General features: G+C 49.0%; 2 long non-coding RNA genes across 4 annotated transcripts in view; both read left to right on the forward strand.

Annotated features, from left to right (window-relative positions):
- The window catches only part of LOC122211184, a 273,720-nt gene extending 264,480 nt beyond the window's left edge, over positions 1-9,240 (forward strand). Inside the window, exons 8-12 of the long non-coding RNA XR_006198546.1 lie at positions 5,419-6,036; positions 6,413-6,656; positions 6,783-7,064; positions 7,277-7,312; positions 8,697-9,240. This is a non-coding gene — a long non-coding RNA (uncharacterized LOC122211184). The remainder of the gene's footprint in view (positions 1-5,418; positions 6,037-6,412; positions 6,657-6,782; positions 7,065-7,276; positions 7,313-8,696) is intronic.
- A 96-nt stretch (positions 9,241-9,336) lies between these two features.
- Positions 9,337-20,007, forward strand: part of LOC122210752 — a 74,461-nt gene continuing 63,790 nt past the window's right edge. For 2 of the 3 annotated variants that reach the window (XR_006198220.1, XR_006198222.1), the window contains exon 1: positions 9,337-9,781. This is a non-coding gene — a long non-coding RNA (uncharacterized LOC122210752). Of the gene's footprint in view, positions 9,782-15,062; positions 15,206-20,007 lie in introns of those variants that run through there. The other variant, XR_006198223.1, reaches the window with a different exon arrangement.

Raw genomic sequence — 20,007 nt, forward strand, 5'->3', positions numbered from 1 at the left:
AATGGTATCTCGTTGTTGTCGTTCGCATTTTGCCGATGACTCAGTTGCATCGAGCACCTTGTTATGAACTTACTGTGTATATCTCCTTTTGTGAAGGGTCTGTTTGAGCTGTTTTTGCACTTGGGGAGGGAGTCTGCTCGTCCTGTCGACACGCGGGAGTTCTCAACAGGTTCTGGGTACAAGCCCTCTGTGAGATACATGAGCTGCCGTCTCTGCCTGCATGATCCTTTGAATCCTCCCGGACCCCTGTGAAGTGGATGTTATTACCTCCGCTTTGTTTTAGAGAGGCAGAGACTGACGCACAGAGAAGTTAAGCGAAATGCCCAGAGTCACACAGCTATACCCAGTAGCAGAGTGGGGATGCAGACCCACTCGTGTGTGACTCAGGGCACTGACATCCAGAAGAGCCCAGAAAGCGTCTCTCCTCTACACACAAATCCTTGTATCTCCCTGGCAGCCTGGAAGCGTGCCGTCCTCAAGCCAGTGCCCGGCTGGGTTATTTCAGTTCACACTCGCTCCCTCTGCTTCGCACATACCAGACCATCCTGGGAAGTAGCCGGCTCCCAGAACCCAGTTGGGACACTGTCTCCTCTGGAGGATGCCACGGGGCTTTCAGCTGCTCTGATGAAAGACAAACTGTGGGCAATTTTATGGGCCTCTGAGGATGCTGGCAGGGTTAGCTCGTGCCAGGAATAACAATGAGGGGCCCAGGCAGGCTTGCTGCCAGCCCTGCTCTGGGACGCGTCCCTAGAGGAGGTGAGCCAGGCAGTGGGGAGGGAGGAGGCCCATTGGGGGGGGTGGGCAGGGCTGGGATCCTTGTCCACAGCTGTCTCAAAGAAGGGCTCCCGGGTGCCCCAGGGACCCCAAGAAGGGGAAGGGGCCCCTGTGGCAGTCAGAGCAAGTGTCTGGGGGGTTTTGTGAGGGCAGAAACCAGAGCAGCTACAATCATCAACAGGCTAGTCAGAGTGGCGAGCCCTCGCCGAGGGCCCCCGACATGCCAGGTACCGTGTCTGCACATCGTATCCCTAGTAGGTGCCACGTGGGGCTGCTTTGCACTTCCTAGCTTCGTGCTCACAATAGTCTCATGAGATAGGTATAATTAAAATGTCCACAGGAGGAAACCGAGGTTCAGAGAGGTTAAATGATTTGCCTAACGTCACATCGTTTGTAAGTGGTTGAGGTGTAGCTAATTCTAAAGCCCAGTCACTCAAATGCCATGCTCTGATGCCTTTCTGTTCAACAGAATTGTGCCAAATTTCGACTTTTGGTCAAGCACTCCATTAGGTGTCTCGTCAGGGGAATATAATGTTGAACAACATCCGTGTCTTTGGGCCGTGTCGTGGGTTGAATGGTGACTTCCAAAAAGATATGTCCACATCCCAGAATCTATGAGTGTGGGCTCATGTGTAAAAAGGATGTTTGCAGATGTAATTAAGTGAAAGATCTTGAGATCATCCTGGGTCACCTGGGTAGTCCTAAACCCAATGACGAGCATCCTTACAAGAGACAGAAGAGGGGAAGACAAGGGAGAAGAGAAGGCCATGTGAAGACAGAGGCAGAGGCTGGAGCAGTGTAGCCACAATCTGGGGAATGTCTGGAGTCACGAGATGCTCCAAGGAGGAAAGACTTCTTCCCTTGAACCTCCAAGGGGGCAGGGCTGTAGTGTAGTCTGTTCATTAGACAGAGTCACTATGTCCAGCCCACACAAACTGAAGAGAATTACACAGGGCTTGAGCCCTGGAAGGCAGGATCGGGGGGGCCATCTTGGAGGGTCCCCCCCCTTTTCCCCAGAAGGCGGGAATCCTCTCTTCTATTTCTCTGGCTCTCCCAAGGCCCTGGCTCCAGGCAGAAAGGAAGAGAGAGAAGAGTGTGCATTGACCGTGTGTGGGCTACTGAGCTGGATTCTTTATATACATCCCATTATGTGGTATCATTTGAACCCAGCAAGGGTTCTGTTCCTATGGAACAGAAGGGGTAACTGAGGCTCAGAAATGAAGGCCACACAGTAGCATATTAGAGTGAGCTACTGGTCCTTATTTTGGCCGCATCACCATCACCTGAATCTCTGGGTCCATGCACAGAGTTTCTCACTGGTAGGTCTAGGATGGGGCTGGAGAATTTGTGTTTCAAACAAGTTCTTCGAGGAAGCTGACTGCAGGTCTGTGGACCACGCTTTAGAACCACTGGAGAATCATGGTTGCAGCCACGGGGGACCCCCTGAAGTGTTAGCGGATTAACAAATGAAATACATTTCTTGCTCAAGTCACAGTCCTACCAGACTGAGCTGACTCTCCTGTTCTTGCACTGACTGGAGCATGTGGTTCCCCCAAGGTCACCTTGGAAGGGGAAAGAGGGCAGAGGGTCATGTGGGATGTTTTAAAGGGCCAGGCCTGGAAGTGGCCTTCCTGCCTTTGGCTCCAGGTCCATTGGCCCAAACTCAGTTACATGGCCCGAAACACCCGCAGGGTCGGCTGGGAAATGCAGTCTTCCCAGGAAAAAGAGGCGGTATGCCTAGCAGGCTGCTGGTCAGGGCGAGGCTGGTCCTTGGTCTCAGATGCTTTCCCCCTTCATCTCTTGCCTTCTCCCTGGTTCAGGTGCTTTTGCTGCACTTTCTCATATTAGCCAGTGTCAAGGGATTTTTTTCCTCATAAAAATTGAAAAAAGAAAAGCGGAAAGAGACATTTCTTGGGTCCGTCGGCCCATTCTGGGGCCATTCGCCTTCACCCTCGTAGAGGGCCGGGTGCTCAGCGGAACAGCTGTCCAGCGCTTTGAAAGCTCCCAGCGTGTTTTCCAGGGTTTCTTGCATGAGTTTCACTGCTACTATCTTAAGCAATCGATGCAGGGCCGCCGTCTTCAGTATTTGGAGCCCCCTTGGCCACTGCTCCTTCAGTGCCCGAACCCTTGACCCAGGGCTTCAGACAGGCTCCGTCCAAGTGAAGAACGTGACGCTCCTGCCACTCTGTCCCCACTGCTCCGGAGCGCTCCAAGTGCGACTGCCCCAAACATCTGCAATTTCCAGCTGTCGTGCCTTTGTACATACTGTGACATCTGCCTGAGCTCCCTGCCTTCCCTCCAGACTCAACTCAAATGAAGCTCCATGAAGCGTTCTTCCATCAGTCCAGTGAGTGCTCAACTTGCCCTCATTCTGGAGCAGAGGCATAGACACACCTCCCCGTCTGTGCCCACAGTGCAGCGCCTGCCACGGCGTCTGTAGACTCCAAAGGCCTCTGCCATGCCCAGCTTTCCTTGTAGAACGTGAGATGTTCGAGGGGAAGGGCAGTGTGGCATCCTTTATGGGCTTCTTCATCACCCGCAAGACTGAATCTAGAAACCTCCCTGGGATGCGCAAAGCCCTCCCCAAGATCCAGAGGTGAAGAGTGACGACTCTGGCACTGGTTTGAGTCCCAGCTCCACCACCTGTGGGTTGTGTGACTCCGGGCAATTTGTTAGCTTCACTGTACCTCAGTTTTCCCATGTGTGCAGTGGGGCTAATAGTCTAATGCCTAGTCAATGAAAGAATGCACCGGAGGCCCTTCGAACAGTGTCAGGTACCTGGAAAACACTCAAGAAATGCCAGTCATCTTTCTGTCATCATCATTACTCTTTGCAACCTTCTCACACACCTGCTGTTCTTATTTGCTGACGATTTTGATGGTCTCGCATGCACCCGTGCTTTTGTGCTGGATGATTCTTCTTCCTGGAGGTCCCTATCTTTGACCTGTTCATTCATTCATACCTAGTCACTCATTCATTCATTCATTTGCAAAGTTTTTGCTGAATCACAACTGCTCACCCTGTAGACTCATTTCAGTCAGCCCTTCCTTGCCATTCCTACTGGATTTACAACTCCTAGTTTTAAGTTATTAATTCTTCTGTAGCTCTCTGAATAACTTGAAAGCAGAAAAAAATGTCCTTTTCCCCACTGGATTTACTTCCCTGAACCCAGGTCCTAATATGCCTGCCACATAGTAGGAGCTTGATCAATATTACTGAATGAATACTTGAATGCCACGCATCTCTGAATCTGTCCCCAATGCCTAGGATATTGTAGGTGCTCACCTAGGACTCTATTCTCTTACATGAAACCAAATCACCCTGCATTCCTAGCGCCTAGAGGTTGTGATTGGGGGAGAGCCACTTTTAATCAGCATATCTGGATGTTTGCCACTTTCTGAACCAGAAAGCTTTCCCTGGTCCTGTTTGACCAAAGTTAAAGGTGACCAGTGGGGCTGTCTTCTGAAAAGCACAAGAGGATGCCATTTGCACCCGTGTTCCTTGGACCGTTCCGAGAGTCACCAAAGACTTCTCAACTGCCGTATCTGCTGACCTAGTCCAGAGTGTATGTCTCATGGTGTCCTGGAACCCCAGTGCCTGGGAATCAGGGAGGAAGGGAAAGAAAAGGAGAGGAAGGGAAGAAGCGGGGGAGGGAGGGAGAAAGGAAGAGGTCCTTCCCCATTGGCCAACACTTAGAGATGAAGAATTGGAGTCAAAATGATTGTCGCACTAAGCCAATGCTGTGGATTGCAGCCTTTGGCCAAAACAGTCCCTCAGGCCTTCTTTCATGAATCTGATTTCTTTGGCCGCTGACATCTGGTCTTGCTTTGCAAGGTGGCTCTAGAACTGAATCTGTCTCCTTTCTACCTCACCTCCTGTAATCGCTGGGCTCTTTGGCTCCTTGGAGGTGGCAGGGTGGGAAGTTTGCTTGCTCTGGGGCATGCTAGGATAGCACTTTGTGTGCTGGGAGTGGCCTTACTGCCAATGTTGGGATCTGGAAAGGCTGAATCTGGCATCCATCCCATGAGACCCCCTTAGGGGGACACATGGGCTGTTGCCTGTTTATGTCAGGGAGGAACTGCAAATGATTTTATAGACATTTTTCCCCTAATACTATTTATGGAAGGTTGTTCTGACGTTGTCCTAACGTTAACTTCTTCTCATCAATTGTCCTACCTAAAACCACGCATAGATCCTGGGTGTTCACTTTTCTTGACTCCTGTGAAACAAAAATAGTATTAATTGATATTTCAATATGTGACAGAGATTTTGCATGATGTTTTCTCATTTGACTCCTTTATTCTTCACAATAATCCTGCAGAATAGATATCACCAGTCCCTGTTCCAGGTAAGGGAATTGTGGCTCAGAGATCTTAATTTCACATCGCTGGTATCTTTTCATTACCTATACAATCTGACTGCCGCTTTAATGGCCCTGCCTGAATCACTTGCAGGGGTTTTTTTCAGGCTACTTTGGCAATCAGTTTCTTCTGCATCACACATTACATGCCTCGGCCACTGTGCTTGTATTTCGTGGTCTCCTGTAACATGGACTCAAACACTAATTTGTTTGTAGTTATTATTTCTCGAAAGGAAAAAAAAAAAAAAAGGCCCACTTATGTTTCTCTTCTTTTATCTTTCCAGACCCTGAGGGGCTGATTCTCTGCAGCTCTTTTGGAGCAGATGTGACCGGGAAATCAATACAGCCATTAGATTAATCTGCGGCAACCATAATGTCATTGCATCTTTCGCCCTGTGATGTTGACAGAGATGTCAGAGCTAGGAGGAGGGGAGGCGCTTCAAAGAAGGAACGGGGCCTCCGAAGTGAAGGGGAGACTTGAAACCCCACGGAGCCTCACTTAACGGACGAAGGATTGCGGGTGGCTGCCTCTGGCATCATCGGGTCTTCTGTCAGAGAATGCAGTGACTTGGCAACGGGCAGAGCAGGGGGACCTGTAAAGCTCGGACATCGGGAGGCCTCTCGGGAGGATGAACTCGGCAGCAGTGGAGCAGTAGCCCGGTCTGGACTCTCTTTTCTTATTTCCAGATTCTCAGCCTCTCCCGAGGCGGGGCGGGGGTGGGAAGACCCCATGGGATTTCCTTCCATTGCATCTGGCCTTTTAAAATTATTATTCTCATTATTATTAATATTTCCTGACACAAGGAGAGAGGGCGTCCTTTATAAGCACAGCGCTGGGTTCTTGGAAAGCATTCAAGATATGTTTGGATGGTGAAGGCTGCTCCCGTCCACAGCGCACATTGGTATGGAACGCCTGCTAGTTCGGGCACTGCTCCAGGTGCAGACGAGGGGGTGTGGGGGTGGGGCGGGATTTCTGCAGTGAACAAAATAGACAAGACCCCTGCCTTCAGGGAGCTCACATTCTAGTGGAGACCAAAATCAAGCTAAGCCATTAATTAGCTTGAGTTTTCTCTCCCGCAGACTTGGCCAACTGCCCCCCCCCCCCCGCCCCCAATCTCTTCTCCTCTTCCTTTGTAGAGCAGTGGTTCTTATCCAGGGGCACTTTTGCCACCACCCCCACCCCCCGCCCCACCCAAGATACTTGGCGATGCCTGGAGACGGTGTTTGGCTGTCATGACCTGTGTGTGTACGCATGTGTGACTAGCGTCTGGCTCGTAGAAGCCAGGGATGCTACCCAACATCCTGCTGTGCTCAGGACACCCCCCACAACGAAGACCTTTCCAGCCTGCGGTAGCAGCCGACAGTGCTGAGACCCAGGAAGTCGGGTGGAGACAGAAGTGGCTGAGCAGCCGGTGACTACATTTCCTAGCATCCCTTGGAGCTAGGTGTGGCCATGTGACTGGTTCTCACCAACGGAGTGGGGACAGGCGTGCTGTGCCCACGCCCACGTGCAAGGTTCTTAGTAAGTAGATGGGCCTCTTTCCCGCCCCGCCCCGCACCCCCCTCACCCCCTAGGCTGGATGAAGAGAACAGCAAGGTTATTTGGTCTGGTGTTTTGTTTATTCGTCATAGACATTTGTTTCTACAGAACAACTCAGAAGATAAACAGAGGCACACGGCTGTAATTGCCACCACAATCTGCTGCTGAGGAGACATGCGACCCGAGGATAAGGGGCTGGGAGCTGGATGGGGTGTGTTGGGTCCCGGGATAACTGGAGGCCCCTGTGATGAACCACGTAGGGATCCTATCAGTCACGATCTGACCCCCGGGCCTGATGGTGACAGTGGAGCCACGCGGGGACCTAAATCGCCATGTGAGGAGAGCTGTCTGCCAGTCAGAGACACTTGGCTCGGACTTTCATGAGAAAAGGTGCGTTTGGGGATCTCTCCTTCTTAGCAATGTAGTCTACCCTGGCAACTCTCGTCACCAAGTCTTGTCAGTAATTCCTGAACGTTAAGAATAGCTAACGTTTATTGAACATACGCTGTGAGCCAGGCACTAAGCTCTTTGGGTGTAAGGTCTCATTTTTACCTTCATACCAACTCTTCAAAATAGGTACTATTATTATTCTTGTTTTACAGATAAAGAGCAAATGTTCAAGGAGGCCAGCAGGCCAGGTAAGTGCCGCATGGAAGTTTCATGCCAGACTTCAGCCTCCACCACTTAGAGCAAGTTCCTTTGTCTGTTGTTATAACCTCGCCATTGGTGACACTTGGGAGTCATAGTAACAGTTTCCCCTTCAGTCCCGTTGCCTCCAGTGTAGACACTGCAGATAGAATGACTTTTTAAAAATCAAATCTGAACCGGGGCGCCTGGGTGGCTCAGTCGGTTAAGCATCCAACTCTTGACTTCAGCTCAGGTCAGGATCTCGGGGTTTGTGAGTTCGAGCCCTGCACCGGGCTCTACGCTGACAGTGCAGGGCCTGCTTGGGATTCGTTCTCTCCCTCTCTTTCTGTTCCTGCCCCACTTGTGCTCTCTCTCTCTTTCTCTCTCAAAATAAATAAATACATTAAAAAAATTTTTTTAATTAAAAAGAATAAGACAATTCTGCCCACCTTCCTTCATTGACTCCCTACATTGTTTCAGGATAAAGTGCACACTCCTGGCCAGGGCATGTGGGTTCCTCCATAGTCTATCCCAGATTGTCTGCTACCTTCATGGTCTCTTGTTCCTTCTTCCTTTGGCCATGTACCCCGGCCTTCACCCTCACTGCAAGAGAAAAGGAATATAATTTTTTTTAAGTTTATTTGTTTATTACTTTTTTAATGTTTTTTTTTTTTTTTTTATTTTTGGGAGAGAGAGAATGAGTGGGGAAGGGCAGAGAGAGAGGGGGACACAGAATCCGAAGCAGGCTCCAGGCTCTGAGCACAGGGCCCTATGCAGGGCTCGAACTATGAACCATGAGATCATGACCTGAGCCGAAGTCAGACGCTTAACTGACTGAGCCACCCAGGTGCTCCAGTTTATTTATTTATTTTGAGAGAGAGAGAGTGTGTGTGGGAAGAGCAGAGAGAGAAGGAGAGACAGAATCCCAAGCAGGCTCTGCGCTGTCAGCATGGAGCCCGACATGGGGCTCGAACTCATGCATCATGAGTTCATGACCTGAGCCGAAACCAAAGAGTCAGACGCTTAACTGACTGAGCCACCCAGGCGCCCCGAAAGGAATATTCTTTCTCCATAATTATTCTTGCTGTGCAGAGGGAATCACAGTTAAAGTAACAAGCTTCCCCTGTATGTTTCCAAGAGTTCAAGCGAGGATTGTTTGAGCATCTCCTGGGAACACCATTGAAAGGATTCTTATGTTGGGTGGGAGGCTCATTCCAACGAGACACTGCAGCAGTTTTTCAACACACAGCTAATTGCATAATGTAAGGTGAACCCAGGTTTTCATCTTTGTTCAGCTCTCAGATTCTATTTGTTCCATTAAAAACCATATTGGCTTTGGAGACTCATTTGGCAATATCACACTACAGCAACTTTACTCCTAATTATACTCCCCAGAGGACTCTCGTGTGCGAAGGAGAAATGCAGCATTTGTCAGAGCGCAAAACTGCTAAGCCAAGTGTACGTCCACAGGAGAATGGACGAAATGAGCTCCTACAAAGAGCGTAAACGAACTATAAATAAGTGGATTCGAGCGGCCTGTGCTGCGTCTAAATGAATCTCAGAAACAGTCTTAAGCATCAAACCGTCTCAAAAAGGTAGATATCGGATGATGTCACAAATAATGTTACAAATTGTGCCAGTCGGGGTCCCAGTAGGAAACGAAAGGCGAACTTGGAACTTCTTCTGGAAAGAAGGAAAGGAAGGCACCTTTTCCAGGGGTGGTGGGTGTGGCGGACTGTTGCATGGCCACAGATTCCCACATCGCTCCTTCCGTCCCGCGGTGGAATCTGTTTTTCCATCCCCATTCATCTGGGCTGGTTTTGTGACTTGTCTTGATGAGAGACTGTGGCAAAAGTGACTTCAGGTAGGCTACACCGGGCCTGAAGTTTTCTCCCTTCACACCTTTTTAAAAAATGTTTTATTTATTTTTTTGAGAGAGAGAGAGAGAAAGCAGGGGAGGGGGAGAGAGAGGGAGACAGAGCATCAGAAGCAGGCTCTGTGCTGTCGGCGTGGAGCCTGACGCGGGGCTCAAACCCACGAACCTCGAGACCGCGACTTGAGCCGAAGTCGGATGCTTCGCCGACTGAGCCACCCCGGTGCCCCTCTGTTCACACTTTTGAAATGCGCTGACATTACACAAAGGGGCCTGCACCAGCCTGCCAGAGGCCTTGTGGACAGAAAGACCCAACCGCCAGCCAGCGCTGACTGCCAGACGCATGAGTGAGGCTGCCCGGGGCCCAGCCGGCCCCTAGCTGACCACGAGCGGGCTACCGACGTACGAGGAGGGCAGCCAGAACCGCTCCGAGCCGAGCTTCCTAGCTGAGTCCAGCTCAGATTACCAACCCACAGGGTTAGGAACAAAACGCTGGTTAATATTTTCAACTATTAAGTTTTGGCGTGTTTCGTTGGGAGTATATAATCCACTTAGAAGGGTCAAGGAACCCGGAAGAGGAGCTCGGGCATTGAAGTACAGTGGCAAGGTAAGAGTTCCCGAAGCAGCGATGTCATGGGAGCCCGTGGGGGGCTGTGGCCGCACAGGGGGGCGCCTGGCAGAACCCTGGAGCCCCAGAAGGGGGGCAGGGATAGAATAGGGGAAGAGATACCCCAATCTCCCTCTCCTCCTCCCTCCAGTCTCCTGCCAGGCCCTCCTGCTGGCTGAGCCCAACCAGAAAGCAGAAGGCAAGGGGGCTTGGGTGATGCCATCGACGAGGCCAGCCTCCTTGGCACAGAAAATGGATCCGGGTGGGGCTGGGGGCAGACGGAGACTCGCGGGGACATATGTTGTTGCTGAACAGCAGACTGTGAGAACATTTAAGGCAACGCGAGGCCGCCAACTCCGGATAGACTTCTGCCTCTGGGGAAGGAGGGATTTCTACCTGATGCGGGGCAGTGAGCGTTTTCATATGTGTGTTTCTGTACATGCTCCATGTGAGAAGGAAGGAGAGGAGTTTTATGCAGGCCCGCCAGGCACCGGCCCCGCCACCCTGCTCTTCCGCAGATGCCGTAAGGAAGTTGGGTCTCCGCGCACCCAGGAGGGCGTGGAGAGGAGAAGAGGGAGGAGGCCGAGGCGCTTTCCCGGGCCCCGTTGCTTGGCCTGTGGCTGCTGAGTTTCATGCTTAGGTCTGTCCACCTCCAGCCTCTTCGTCTGGGTGACAGACCCTTCCTGGTGTCACGGCAGGTGAATAAGTTTTGCCCAGATCTCTCTGTCAGGGCCTCCCCCTGTCCCTCCACCCCTCCCTCCCCTTCTCCCTCCTTCCCTTCGTGCACTTGAAGACTGGAGAAGCCATGAAAGGATCCCTGGATATTATTGGTGTAAAAGGAATGTTTACGGTAAAATAGGGTGTGTGAGGCCTGCCTTTTTAAAAACAGCACCTGGGGTGACGGATAGGCATGTTTTTCAAATTCAGCTGTCAAAGCCAGGGCAATCATCGCTGCCTCCTGGGTGGAAAGTGATTTACAATTTTCCTCTTTAGTGCCATCTTAAGACAAACAGGCATGCTTGTTTCCATGGAGAACCCCCTCTTCCCTCTGAGGTGAAAGCCCGCTTGACTGTCCTCCCTTCCTCCTCTCTTTCTCGCTTTCCAATCTCCTTCTTCTTCATTTACTCCACAGTGTCTTTTGCTTTTCCCTCCTCCCAGCCAGCTTTCTGCCAGCAGCGGGGCAAAGGCACAGCCTGGGTCTCACCCCAGGGAAGGGTAAGGCTCGGCCCTCCCTCCTGCCCCTGCAGAGTGGTTCTTAGAATCCTTCGGGGCCTGAGAAGTTTACACCCTAGATCTTTGGACTGTTGTCTTCCTAAGAGCTTGTTCCGAAAAGAGCTCCAAGTGGCGAAGCAAACTTGGGCCCGTGGCAGCTGTGGCCTGGTCCCTGTTCTGGTCCTGTGGCCACAGATCTGTGTGGCCTCAGGCGGTTCACTTCACTTCTCTGTTTCCTTCCTTGGAACGTGAGAATAACTGTCCCAAGAGTTATCATGAGAAAACGATGGGAGAGCCCTTCCTGTGGGTTCTGCAGGTCAGCAGCTGGCACCCTTAACTTTGGATCCTGAAGTTTATTTATTAACCGCCTTCACGGAGGATGGGAGGGTCCTTGGAGGAGACCCCCAAGAGGCCAGAGCAGAGGGGAGGCCTTGCCGTGGCACGGGCAGGCCGAGCCGGTGGGGCTGCCTTCCTGCTTTGGGTCTGTGGAGTTTCAGTGTGCCGGGGTCTGGGTCTGGATGTTTAGAACAAAAGAGGAAGAGCGAGCTAGTGTCAGAGAGTGTGTCTGTGGCCTGTGAGTAGCTCTGAATGCGTGCCCTAAGTGTGTTTGTGTAGGGTGAAGGCGGGTCTTCCCGCACGTGAGTGTGCCTGCGTGTGCAAGTGGCTGTGTGTGTGTGTGTGCGTGTGCGCGTGCATGTGCGCCCTCTCCAAGGGTGGGGGCAGGCAGTGTGAACAACAGCCACCCGTTTATTTTGCATCAGGTCCGGAGGCCCCAGTAACGATACGAGTCCTCCACATATGGTCAAAATAGCCCGATGCTCAGCTCTGAGCGGATGGGGCTGGCCTGGGAGATGTGGTGCCCTAAACAGAGGCCCCTCTCTCCTTGTGCCGCCTGCCGGGGGGGTGAGGTCTCCACCTGGGAGCAGATGTGTGTCCTCGTGGCTTAGTTCTGCTCTGAGGGGGGATTCGGTGTCAGGGACTGAAGCTCAGGTGTTCGCGCATTTCCAGAATTTGTCTGATTTTAATCCGGGTTTTGTTGTTGGTAACTGCAAGTATGTGTGTGCTCAGTTCCAGCTAAATATTTGATGGTGCTTCTTTCCTTTATCCTTCCTCCCTCCCTTCCTCCCTTCCTTCCCTCCCTGCCTCCCACACATACTGAGCACCTTCTCTGTGCCAGGCCGTGTTCCATGGGCTAAGGACACAAAGATGATTCAGAAATGGTCCCTGTCCTTGAGAAACATCTAGTGTATTGAGAAAGGAAGATAAGCCAAGAAGCTTCAGTAAGAGAACACAGCCATGGACGGGGCCATTGGGTGTCTGGGAGCACAGAAGGGAGCCCTTAGTCTCTCGGGGGCTCCGTGAAAGGCTTCCAGGATACCGGGTACTTGAACTAAATCTTGAAAGTCGAGGAACTCATCAGCTTGGGGAAGTGAGGATAATAAAAGCAATTTTGTAAGAATAGCTGCTACTTTCCAGCAGGTGGTACTTTGGGGGGTAGGACAGAATCATCTACTCACGTGTGGTGGACGCTAAGAGGTCACACAGTTCTTTGTTAAAAATGAGCTGTGACAGCGCTTTGTGCTAGAGGAGATACGTTAACTGAAATGGCAAGCGATTCAACGCAAACACAGATTAGGTGGTGAGCCCCCTCTACATCTTTTTTTTTTTATTATTTTTTATTTTTTATTTTTAGAGAGAGCACGAGCAGGGGAGAGGGCCAGAGGAGAGAGAATCTTAAGTAGGCTCAACGCTCAGTGCAGAACCCAATGTGGGGCTCAATCCCACAACCCTGGGGTTATGACATGAGCCGAAATCAAGAGTCGGACGCTCAACTGACTGAGCCACCCAGGTGCCCCCTTCTACCTCTTTTATTTGCCAATTTATACTTCCAAGGGAGTGAGTACAGAGAAGGGAATGAACAGTTACTGAGTACGTACCATATGTCAGGTAGCTTTAAATGTTACCTCACCAACAGCTCTGTAGTGGGGCTGGTTAACCCCATTTCATAGCTGAGGAGACTGAGACTCAAGCGAAGTTTCTTCCCCAAACAGCAGGTCTCTGAACCACAATCTATAGTGCTCTGTCGCCAAGCCTGTCCTTTGTAGGCATTGTCTACCCGAATCTTCTATTGTGAACGTAGCATGATGGCTAACAGACTTCTTGTCAAGGATCATAAACTTGGAATTCAATATAAAGTCACTATTATTCCAGAAAAAAAGAACCTGGATGCCTGCTCCTTTTGAAAAAATAGCACGCCTTAGTGAGATGGGCTATTAATATACATTGTCATGACATCAGTATTGCAGGAGCCTACTTTTGGAGAGCCAGGATGCTGCTAATTTGCATACTGCTTTGCATTCATTTGCATCTGCTCTCCATATGCAAAATCAAATGCAGCTAATTAGTGCAACCTTGTTACAATGGGAAGCAGGCCCAGCCTTCTGTGCCAGGGCATACAGAGCCCAGAACAGGGACCGAAGCTACCCAAAGCCAGTCACTTTCTGGGTTGGACATGCCTGAGAGTGGAAAGAAGGATGCGTGCTCTGAATGAAAAGTAAGGTCGCTGAGTATCTCTATTTTTCAAATATCCCTTTGAAGTAATTCCTGCAGACGGAGAGAGAGAGAGAGAAAAATCAAAGAATGTGACCAGAACTGCGCTTCAGGTAGAGCTTCGTTGGAGAAAGGGCACAGGATTTGAAGCCCAAAGGCCTCAGGTGAAGTCAGCATTGGAGATTGGCTTTGCCACTTCTAAACTGTGGGACCTTGCGTTTGTGACGACATGGTGGGACCTAGAGGGCATTATGCTGAGTGAAATAGGCTGGACAGAGAAAGACAGATACCATACGATTTCACTTAGACGTGGCATCTACAAAACAAAAGAAATGACCAAACAAACAAAGCAGAAACAGACCCCTAAATACAGAGTGCTGCCAGAGGGGAGGGGTGGGGGTGATGGGCAAAATGGGTGAAGGGGGGCCGGAGACACAGGCTTCCGGTTATGGAATGAGTAAGTTATGGGAATAACAAGTATAGCATAAGGAATACAGTCAGTGGTATAATAGCCTCGTGTGCTGACAGAGGGTAGCCGCACTGTGGTGAGCTGGGCAGAACTTCTAGAGCTATTGAATCACTGTGTTGTACACCTGAAATCAAGGGAACGCTGTGTGTCGACCATACGGCAATAAAAACAAACAAAACAGCAACAGCAGAAAACCAAACTGTGGGACCTTACACTTCATGGGCTTGCGGGGATCACATGGGGAAAAACGGACGAGAACGTACTTTGTAAGCATCGGAGCGCAAAACGGAGATGAGGCCTCTAGGCCATGCGTCATTATGATGCAGGGTGCCCCAGATCCGGTCAGGGTCTGATACTCACAGTCTCGCAGGGTCCGGACCCTGGATGTGATGGGAAGTGTGTCCGTGTCTGTGGCTGTGTCTGAGTCTGTGTCTGTGACCGTGTCTATGTCTATATCTATATAAGCTAGCATTTAATGAGCACCTAAGAGGGACCAAGCATTGTGCTAAGTACATCGCATTCATATTTCATTTAATGGTTCCCTTGACCACCCTGAGAGGTGTGTATTTTTCTGACCCCATCTTACAGATATCTCCGTAGCAAAAACATGCCTGCCAAGGGTGCGAGGATACTCTTGCCAAATGATCAGAATGCTCTTTCTCCTGAGCAGTGATGTTGACATTTGTGGTTTATTTCCCCCTGACTTCCACATTTCCAGCCTCCGGGTAGATACGGTCTTTCTACTAAGCTACTTCTTTCAGATTTGCCTAGTTGGGATCATTTTGATTTGATCTTGGCTTTAGTTCTATGCCATGGGAGGACTCTTTTTTCAACTGGTTGTTTTGATTGGACTTGAGTATTTCAGCTCCATAATAACAGGTCATCAGTAAGGATGGTCCATTCTGCGAAGAGCAGCTCCCATCTCCCAAAGCAGATTACATTATTGCTCAAAAATATTTACCGTCTCTCGTGGCAGTAGGAGTATGCTTCCCATGGAGATACGGCCTGGCCATGTGGCTTTGCTCTGGCTAATGACATGTAGGTGGAAATGATATGTGTCGCTACCAGGCAGAAGACAGCCTGTGGTTTGCTATATCTTTTTTCTTTCCTTTCTGACATGATGCTGGGCCATGCTCTGAATGGAGTCTGCTCCGAATGGGTCGTGGAGGCGAGGCAAGTTGGAACCACTGGTGGTAAGTCTTGTACATAGGAAATGAATCTCATATGGGGCGCCTGGGTGGTTCAGTTGGTTAAGCCAGCTTTGGCTCAGGTCATGATCTCACAGTCTGTGAGTTCAAGCCCCACGTTAGGCTCTGTGCTGACAGCTCAGAGCCTGGAACCTGCTTGGGATTCTGTGTCTCCCCCTCTCTCTGCCTGTCCCCTGCTTGTACTCTCTCTCTCTCTCTCTCAAAAATGAATAAACATTACAATTTTTTTTAAAGAAATGAGTCTTATATTGTCGTAAGCCTCTGAGACTGGGAAGATCATTTGTTATGGGAGAATAACAGCCTATCCTGATAAAAACATTCCCTTTCTTTCAAATATGATGTGTTTAACTGTCACAGGATGGCCTTTCTCCTAAATTCGGGAGGTACATCATCAGCGCCCCTGTGAACGGACTGCAGTAATTAGACAGCTGGACGCTTACCCCAAATGGTTGCTGCTCACAATTTTTTGTACCTCCATTTTGGAAACTGCTTGAAAGTTTGAAAGGTCCGGCTACTACTGATAACAGCTAATACTTCCCATGCAGTGTCTTATTTAATCTTGGCAACAGCCACGGGAGGCGCATACTCCTAATTTTCATTTTCCAGACAAGGGAAACAGAAGCTCAGAAATGTTCAGTAATGACTCAGGATCACACAGCTAAGAGGAGGGCCAGGATTTAAATCTTCATTCCTTTCTGGCACAAACCCTAATGTCCTGATTTTCTGCTCATACTGTGTCCCATCGAAATGGATGTTAGCTGGCTGAGTCACCTACCTCGCTTATAGGAGGTGGCCACAGATATTCTGGCTGCTAATAAAAATCGAAATAATTATTAAACAGTGAAAATGACATTGGAATTGATACTAGGAGTTAGGAGGGTCACTGTGTGGCTGTTTCTTATTAGCGACCCTACAATGTGACCTTGGGCTACATAGGTTTTCCTCTCTGCACCCTAGAATTTTCTTCTGCAAAATGAGGCACTTTGTCTCAGACCACACGGTTCATGCATCTGGGCAACGCGATCCTTTAACACCCTGAAAGAGTATGTAAAGTGATGTCTGTAAGTGTATTTTTTTCTGGGCAGAGGGTCCATACTGTTTTTCCAGTCCTGGAAGAGGTCTGTGGCCCCCAAGAGGCACAGGACTTTAATCCTCTCTCCTTTGTTGAGTATGATTTATCCTTTTCCTGAGAAGCGGGTATAGAGGCAGGGAGGATCTCGTCTGACTAAATCGCAGTTGAGTTGTGTAAGGTGAGTGTCAGATTTATCAAAGATTAACTGGAAGGCAGGCTGCATCATTTCATTAAAAATAATCGTTAAAGAATGTTTCTGTCTCACATTCCTGTGGCCCCCTTGCTGCTCACTCCGCACAGAGCTGTTCTTCTGTCTCCCAGGCCAGGCGCTGTGTCATTAGTTGTGGCTGTTGGTCATTTCCTGTCTTACTCAGCCAAATAATCATGTTATTTTGACTGGGATGAGAACGCGTCCAGAACCATGAGCTTAGTCTCTCAGGAACTGGCAGATGCCTTTCCTTGAGTGTGGGAGGAAAGGAAAACAGTCAGGCTCTCTTTGCCGGCCATTCGCTCACCGATTCAGTCACGCGTTTTCTGTTTCCAGCCTGTGCTTACCGCACAGCTATCTACCTATCACACCTTGGCCACTGCTCTTGGTGCTGGGGCTATTGAGGTGAGCAATCAGACAAAACGTGTCCCCACATCCCTGGAATTTATGTTCCGGTGGGAGAGATAAAATGTATTGGTAGAAAAGTTACTAAGAAAATATATGCTCCTTATATGCACCCTCAGGACAGGATAGCAAGATGCCCTGCATAGTACGCGTCTCATGGGACAGGTGAGGGAACTAAGCATTCGTGACATTGAAATAGCTCAGCCAGTGTCACACGGCAGGTACAAGGTGGACCTTCACATCAGGTCCTTCTGACCCACATTGCTTCCACAGAAGCAGTAGCCGCCACCTAAAAGCTTATCATTCAGCTGTGACCCATTGGGCCAGGTGTTCCTGAGGCTGATTCCTTCCTGATGGAAGATCTGTGTTTATGTGAAGAAGGCTGACTCCCTCACCCTCCTTACAGCCAGTTTGGGAGGTCTGGGGCCATTATTTTTTCAAATAACTGTTCTGCCCCCTTCCATCTCTTTACGTCTCCTTGGAGTCTAATTGCACACATGTTGGATCATGCTTGGTATTTTCTCACAGGTCTCTGAGCTTCTGTGTATTTTTCTTCCATACTTTTATTAATCTCTGTTGTTTGGATTGGATAGTTTCTCTTATCTTTCTATTGCACATTCGCTGACTATTTTCTTGGTTCCTTATTTGGTCATTCATTGATACCATATTTTGAAACTTTTGTCTGATAATTGCAACATCTGTTCTATGTATTGTCATTTTTTAAAATGTTTATTTATTCTCAGAGAGAGAGAGAGAGAGAGGGAGAGGGAGGGAATGTGTGCAAACAGGGGAGGGGCAGAGAGAAAGGGAGAGAGAGAATCCCAAGCAGGCTCTATGCTCTCAGCACAGAGTCCAGCACGGGGCTTGATCTCACGAACTGTGAGATTATGATCTGAGCCGAAATCAAGAGTTGGACGCTTAACCGACTGAGCCACCCAGGCATCCGTCTTGTTATTTTCTATTGCCTTTCTTCCTGAGTATGAATTCTTCTTACCTGTTTCTTTGCATGTGTAGTAATTTTTCATTGAAAACTGGGCAGAGTAGATAATACATTGTAGTAACTGTGTATTATGTTGTGTTCTTCTGAGAATTATTAGATTTTTGTTATCGTAAGCACTTAACCGCCTGCATTCAAAGGTGTGTAATATCTGATATTTTTGCTCTATTCCTGTGGCTTCTCATCGCTGCTTCTTTACCCTGGCTCCCGGGGAGTCTTTCAGGTGCCTGTATAACTTGGTCATTGTCAAGAATTTGGACAGCAACAGGACTCATACTTCCAGTAGTTTTTTTTCCCCCTAGGGTTCCCCTCCCCACCCATTTCTAATTTGTCTGGGTTAATAGGTTCTGTCTCCAGAGATTTCAAGCCCATAAGACTTCAGCTTTCTGCTGCCCAAGCTGCGCGAAATGGCTCAGAGTTAAAACGACAAAACAAAAGAAAACTGAGCATTCGTCCCTTGAAGCTCCGTCTTTAAAGAACAGATTTCCTCCTGATCTCTTTATGCTTTTTGCTGGCCCGTCTGCCTCTCTCCCATGCATGTGTCGTGTAGCTGTCAGCCAGCGATTTGGGCAGAGTTTCTACTCAGTGTTTACTTCTCACTACTTCGGTCATTCTCTCTTTGCCAGGAATTTCTCTTTAAATTTTCACCTGCTTTCATAACCTTGTATTCTGATCTCTGGCCCCTTGGGCCACAGTTGTAGCCATGGGGATTGTGGAGAACACGGAGATCAGAAAGCCACGAATTCTCAATTCTTCTCCCTTATAGTTGTGTGTGTGTGTGTGTGTGTGTGTGTGTGTGTGTTTCAAGATTAAATTCTCCTCTGGCTTCTGCTTTTGGATGCTTTCCAGGGTCATTAAATAGTTTTTTTTTTTTAATTCAGTTTTCATAATAGTCATCTGCAGTAGGATTCGTGTGACCACTTCATTCCTGCGCCAGTGCTCCTAATAAGATTTGACTCTGGGAAAAATTTAAGACGCGCAGGGTGGGGTGAAGTGCTTGTCTACTTCAGACGTCGTGCTCAGCTGCGTCCATGCGTTGGACTCTGGTCTTGTGTTATTCTTCTTAGTTCCCTATGTAAGTCATGGAGGCTATGTCCTCAAGTAAGACGTACGCTCTTGAGGGTAGGGCTCTATATGTGGTAGAGATAGAGTAGACAAAGAGGCAACAGGGATCATCATCCTTGCTTGCAAGAAGTCAGTCCCACTGGGGTGATGTGTAGATACACCTGAAGGTACTGTGAATAGGTCAGCGCTGTCTGTTGTGCTGTTTGCTTTGTAATAGATGAATTGAGTCATAGACGATTGAATGTAATGGCACTTGTATCCTGCATTTTGAAAATCCAAATTTATGCAACCCTGTCACGCTCTTTTTTTCCCATCACTCTCCTCTTTTGCATGTATGATTGGTATTGGTTTTTGGTTTTGGCTGCCAGTACCATCCTCCCTTCTGGTCCAACATCCCAGTGTTTCCTTCGGGAGCCATCCCTGACTTAGCCACATGAGTGGTGATAGAAGGGGATGAGTACGTGTACGGGCCACTTAGAGTATCCCCATCTTCTGGCTACAATGATTAGTTGAAGAATGCAGTGCGATCCAAGTCGGTCCCCTGAGATTCACTCCCAAGACTATTGTTAGAAATTTCAGGAAAAACATGTTTTCCTTCATTTGGGATTGACACGAGAAGGTAGGCTATAACCCTTGTTAACTTCCCACTACCAGTAACTGGTCATGAGAATAAAAGCAATGTGGATCTGGTCACTTCTTCCTTTAATATTCTTTCTGGAGCTATGACACCTCTTGGGAAGAGTCTGCTTCAGGGAAACCGACACATGAGAAGTCAGACATGAGAGGTGGTAAGATAAGACATTAATTTGGGCTCCTGAGAGCAGAGCTGCCTGAAATTTTTCATGCTGAAAGTGTATACCCAAGCTTCTTAGTTACCTGCGTTTATTAATTCCTTTTACGCTTACGCCAATTTGAGCTATCATCACTTATGAGTGATATCACTCATGATAAGTGATATCACTTATGACCCAAGGAGCCCTGCCTAAAAGAGCCTTGTCTCCTCGGCCCCTGCAAGATAAGGTGAGAACTTATGGGTTTCA

The sequence above is a fragment of the Panthera leo genome, chromosome F2 (assembly GCF_018350215.1).
Source record: "Panthera leo isolate Ple1 chromosome F2, P.leo_Ple1_pat1.1, whole genome shotgun sequence".
Taxonomy (NCBI): domain Eukaryota; kingdom Metazoa; phylum Chordata; class Mammalia; order Carnivora; family Felidae; genus Panthera; species Panthera leo.